Raw genomic sequence first — 6,095 nt, forward strand, 5'->3', positions numbered from 1 at the left:
ACCCTGCTTCTGCCTTGGCAGCCTGCATTGTGCAGTGCCCCATTGGATTTTGTGTTTCACATATGCCGTGCCCTCTCTGTGCTTCCTCTGCCGCGTGCAGTGTCTGACTCACCACTCATTCACAACAGAAAATAAATGGAAGGCACATTGCCCTTTAAACTTGGTTTATTCCAGTACTATGCCTGTATTTTGATCTTATTTGATCCTAGCATAGCACTCCATTGGCGATCGTTTCAGTCGCACGTCCTGCCCTCTGGGCAGTTGATGGGAGCAACAGGACAGAGAGCCTCCTAGCGGAGAACATAAGAACTACTTGCAACAACCTGCCCGCAAGAGAACGGACGATTTGTCTCCGAGCGCGTGAGTGGTGGCCGTTCACCGCTCCCCCCACCCTCGGAACTCGCCCGCTCAACGCTCACCCCACCGTTCTCGACTCTAGCCAGAGCGTTGAGCAAAGCAACTCAGGTGTCACTCTGGTCTCTGCGGTCTTAGCTCGTGCAGTAATACAGCTCGCGGCTCGACCTGCTTGACTCAGCGCCTCTGCATCGGAGTTCGTCTCTACTGGATATTGTTCTTCGTAGTAATACCGTTATGTATATTACACAATTATGTTATGTATACATCATTTGTTTTTATTTTATTTTTATTTGTTTGAACTGAACAGATTAGGTTCCTGATGGCTCCTCTTACTATAGGATTTTTTATTACGGTCACTCGAATTTACACTTTAATTACGAGCGAACCGATAAACGTATAGCAAAAGTGATACACCAATTTTTCCTTGTTTCATTCTGCGGAAGGCTATATGCAGCACTTTGGTCTTACAGTCAAATTTATAATTTTTTTTCTTATTGTAGTACGGATTTTGCGATTGTAGGCGTCTTTGGAAGGAAACGTTCACTTTAAAAAATATATGGCTTGCGATGTATTTGTACGAGGTTAATGAAAGTTTAATACATTATAGCCAAATATATTGTTAATGTAAATCTCAAGTTACAACATTTTCCGATAACCCAAAAAACCATGATAGTGCAAAATAAATCAATAATCAAAAACTTTGTCATATCGTGGAAATTTCAATAAACAATACAAAATTCTTACTCATTATCTGTGTTACTTCAAAATAGGATCAAATAAGATCAAAATACAGGTATAGTACTGGAATAAACCAAGTTTAAAGGGCAATGTGCCTTCCATTTATTTTCTGTTGTGAATGAGTGGTGAGTCATGAAAAAGAGCTAGTTCATTTCAGGGAGTGAACAGTTCTGACCCGATCTCTGAAAAGTACAGTTTTGCCCATCTCTAAAGCTTATGGCGGACACTAGCACATTGCAAAAAAAAATCGTAATTCGATATGCAGTATGGATAAACATCCAAAAGAAATGAGTGGCAGTCACAAATGCAGCAAACAAACATTTACTTCAAGTATAATGAGTAGGAAACATAAGATAAAAAAACTGTATAACTGGAGAGGAATGTATAGCCCATGAAGCCTATATGCCAAAGGAACGAATGCTACGTTTTGCTATAAAAAAGCATTTAATAAAAGAAATTAATTTCATTTTAAACTTTTTTAAATTAACGAAAGTATTATTCTAAAGTTTATAGAAATTAATTTACGTGAAATGGGTGACACCAATGAAAAATCCTGAAAGTAGCTTCGGAAAAGTAATATTTATTGCGTAAATATCTTTGAAACCAAATGACGAGAGGAAAGCTTCTTATCAGTCATAACGTCCGCCGAATAAAAACCCAGCTGTGGGAAACGGTGTGTCTAGACGCCACCGCGCTGTCTACACATTTATTACCGAATTACGAACGTTGTAGCTCTTATATTATTTTTTACACACTAGTTTATGGCCACAACCCCTTCAGTATATTTATATTTCACTGTCCGCACTATTTATCGAAAACAGTTCACTTGCTAAACACGTTACCACGCTCTCCAAAATCGTAGCTTCCAGGTCATTATTTTGTGAAGTATTAATCCAAGACAATAAACAGGTTTTTTACAATCAGATGACTACTAAGACGGTAGTTTGCAATGAGAATCGTTTTGAACTATATGTTTATTAAGTTCACAATACGTCCTGCACACCGAAAACTCAGCAAACACGTTATTCCACTGTCCCCGCATCGTAGTTTTGAACTTCACTTTGAGTGATGACAGTCGACAACAGGAAACGCTTTAACATGTTTGTTTATATTTTAACTTCACAGTCTGTGATACACATCAAAAACAGACCGCGTTATACACCGGAAACATAGTTTATCAGATGCTCTACTTCTTACTCACGTGGAAAAGAGCAGCGACAGTTTGTTATCGAATAAACTGTCTCTGCTCTTTTTCACTAAACTCCCTTGTTACCGTTTCACCTAATGACCTCTACATACATTCCAATGTTTGTCTCCAGCAGGAACATTACACAGAGAGTATTATTTGTTGCTGTAGATCGTCAAACGTATCAATGGGATTGCTATATAACCCACTTTTGCGATAACCCCAAACAGACAAATCCAGAAGATTGAGGTCAGTTTACACTGGAGGCTCGATCTACCCATGTTGGGCCTTACTAGTGCTTTAGAGGTCGTCTTACGTGAGCAGCAACGTATGACAGTACTCAGTCATGTACGTAATAAATCCGCCAACTTTGGGCCACAGGTGAAATCTGATCCCAATTAGATGAGGGCTTATCCAAAAACTTTACATTTTAAATACATTTACACTAACTACGACAGTATGTCATACTGAAGTCGGTGGCGGTCGTAACCACACATTCGCAGTTACCTCGCAAATGGTCTGTTTGGGGATCCATATTTAGTGGAAAGTTTTTGTTTCTATCGGTCCGTGCACAAAGTGCAATTGTACCAATATGTTCCAAAAACAAGCGGGCAAAAATGCGTATTTATGGAGTTCATGTCTCGGGTTCTGTTCATCAGAGAGGTAAAGGATCAAGCATTGCGCTTGGCCTAGCGATCACTTATAGACCTATCGGACGAACGGGTATACTGTAGCTACCCTACACTACAGGGTCATAATTTAAACATTACACGCTTCCTCCGGCCGATATAAAAGTCAACAAATCGGTCGGTACTTTTGCGTTAAGTGTGGGCTACGGTGCACCTTAGGCGGCTTATTGAAGCATTATTTGCTCATGTACGGTTCCAGAGAAAAGCCCCAAAAAACCGATTTTTGGGTTCTAAAAGTGCCACTTGCGGGGATGACCACTTCAATAATTTCTGTTGATGGAATATTGTCGAACTTTTTGTCTCGAGTCCTTAAGATGATAATGTCGGAGAACTTCGAAATTTTTACCGTTGTCATTACCCATTATCAGGTTCCAGAGGTTCGAGGTAGCCGCACTTTCGCAGAAAAACGAAAAACCAGTTTTAGCCGTTTTTATACATCAGTTATATAAATAACTAACCACATCAAATGGTGCAAATTGTAACTGTACATTACTTACAATTTAATCTAGAAAACCTATTTTCCCGTTTTCTAAATCCTGTATACGTTATCAAGAGACGTCCGAAAAACCATGATTTTTGGGTACCAAATATACCAGTTGTGGCGATGGCCAATTTATAGTATCCATTCATCGAAAATCGTCGAAATTTGTACCATATGTTCTTAAGATGATATTCTTGGGAACCTTGAAACTTTTTTCTATATCATTATCCGATACCGAGATCCAGAGCTCCCAAGATACAATATTTATACAGGTAAACTATGCACCTAATATCCGGTCTGAATTGTAAATGTAGTTTTAACTGACGTAGCGAATACTTGGCAAGGGTTCTAGGGTAATCGCAGGGCTGCGCGGTCACCAAATTCTGTTTCTAGTCAGAATTTTTTAACAACTTTATAGCGCGCTGTCTCTGTATAACGGGCGATTTACGCCTCCACACACATACCCAAAGTGGGTCCTCAGTGACAAAAAAAGGGTACGGACTTAACTGGAAAGAACTTAAAATTAATGTAAAAAATTATGTAAAACTGCAAAGAATGAAATGTTAGAAAAATATTTCTCTTTTAGGATACTAACCATAAACCAGGCATTTCCCATGAATTCCTATCGATGAGCAAAGGGTCCAGAGAAACTTTAAACCAGCTGTGTTGAGTTAACCTTATATTATGCGTACTTACTTGTTGCTTGTACGTGCCAAAGTATATAAAGGTGTCGAACTATATAAATGAATTGTTCAAAAATGGCTCTGAGCACTATGGGACATACCATCTGAGATCATCAGTCCCCTAGAACCTAGAACTACTTAAACCTAACTAACCTAAGGACATCACACAGATCCATGCCCGAGGCAGGATTCGAACCTGCGACCGTAACGGTCGCTCGGTTCCAGACTGAGGCGCCTAGAACCTCTCGGCACTGCGGCCGGCTAAATAAATGTTAGGGTTGCCTATAGGATTCGTTTTTAAGTAAGCACCACACCATGCTGTAGCAGGAAAAAGAAGGGAAATGGCAAAAATACTCTCCTATCGGAGCATAAAAATGGCGACAGAAAAGTGGTGAACCAGCTGCCTTAATCCTCATTCCACCCTCCTCATAAAAAATTTTTGGCATGCGAGCATTTTTACTCTTTTTTGTGCTGAGAGAGAGCAGAAAAGAGACAGTGGAGGTGGAAGATAAAGACTACAGTGACAACAGAAGAAAAAGAGAAGAATGATGGTGGGAGACAATGCGAGATGAATGAAGACAATAGGCGAGGGAGACAAACAGAGGGGAGATATTGATGTTCAGCAACAGACATTGACTGTAAAAGAGAAAGAGACGTAGATGGAGATATTAGCAGAGGGCCGAAAAGAGAGAGTAGTTGATGGAGATGAAAACTACAGATGACTGGGGAAAGAGAGAGTAGTTGATGGAGATGAAAACTACAGAATACTGAAGACCACACATGGAAATGGTAGTGAAAATGAAAAATACAGATGACTGAAGACCACAGATGGGTTTGGGGCTCTTTACACTCCCAGACCGACCAATTTTAACAAGTAGGTATACGTGGGAGAGGTCACATTTTACCGAAATTATAAACACGTGAGTATGACATTTTCGCAAACGTTGGCCCACGCAGAATTTTTGAGCTGCCTTGAAGTGGTGGAGACTGTGGCAGTGAGAAAGAATTACAAAAACAGACAGTGTAAGTGAGAGAGGAGACAGTGGCAGTGGTATACACTGTAAATCAATGGTAAAAAGGAGTAAATGGGAGAGAGACATATACAGGGTGTTAGGGGTGTAAGTGGAGATATTGTGACCATTGGTACGTTTATATGTACAGGCTTCCGTGTGTTAGTTTTTCTCTGCATCTAACAGTATTCTCGTAAACACATCACAAAATTTACTAATTGTTATTTTCTGCATGGTAGTAACTGCACCACTACATGGACTTCACCTTTAAATATAGGCTAAGCTTTTTGCGTCCATGTATCCACACTTCAACACCTAATCTGCTGCCATGGGGAAAATAAACGCTGAGGCCTTGGTCTTGCCACACTTATTTGGGGTTACTAACCTATCTAAAATCATACTATTCATAAAAGCTATAATAATTAGTCTGCAAATGATTTAAATAATGTTGTTTATCTCACTGACTTAAGTTATCAATAAAAATATATATGCACGTATACCCCTAAAACCCTGTATATCAGTGACAGGGAGAGAGAGACGCAGAGTATGAAGGCTTTGAAACTTCATGGCAGATTAAAACTGTATGCCGGACCGAGACTCGAACTCGGGACCCTTGCATTTCGCGGGCAAGTGCTCTACCAACTGAGCTACCCAAGCACGACTCACGCCCCTTCCCCACAGCTTTACTTCTGGCAGAAGTAAAGCTACCCAAGCACGACTCACGCCCCGTCCCCACAGCTTTACTTCTGGCAGACGCGGCGTGAGTCGTGCTTGGGTAGCTCAGTTGGTAGAGCACTTGCCCAAGAAAGGCAAAGGTCCCCAGTTCGAGTCTCGGTCCAGCATACAGTTTTAATCTGCCAGGAAGTTTCATATCAGCGCACACTCCGCTGCAGAGTGAAAATCTCATTATGAAGGCTTTACTACAAGGAAGGACACGGTAAAGGGATTTCG

At 40.6% G+C, this 6,095-nt stretch overlaps 1 non-coding gene across 1 annotated transcript; it reads right to left on the reverse strand.

The window, feature by feature from the left end:
• Positions 1 to 5,727: 5,727 nt before the first annotated feature.
• Positions 5,728 to 5,802, reverse strand: Trnar-gcg. Its single transcript has one exon. It is a non-coding gene; the product is annotated as a tRNA-Arg (tRNA).
• Positions 5,803 to 6,095: the final 293 nt, after the last annotated feature.

This window comes from Schistocerca piceifrons, chromosome 2 (assembly GCF_021461385.2).
Source record: "Schistocerca piceifrons isolate TAMUIC-IGC-003096 chromosome 2, iqSchPice1.1, whole genome shotgun sequence".
Lineage (NCBI taxonomy): Eukaryota > Metazoa > Arthropoda > Insecta > Orthoptera > Acrididae > Schistocerca > Schistocerca piceifrons.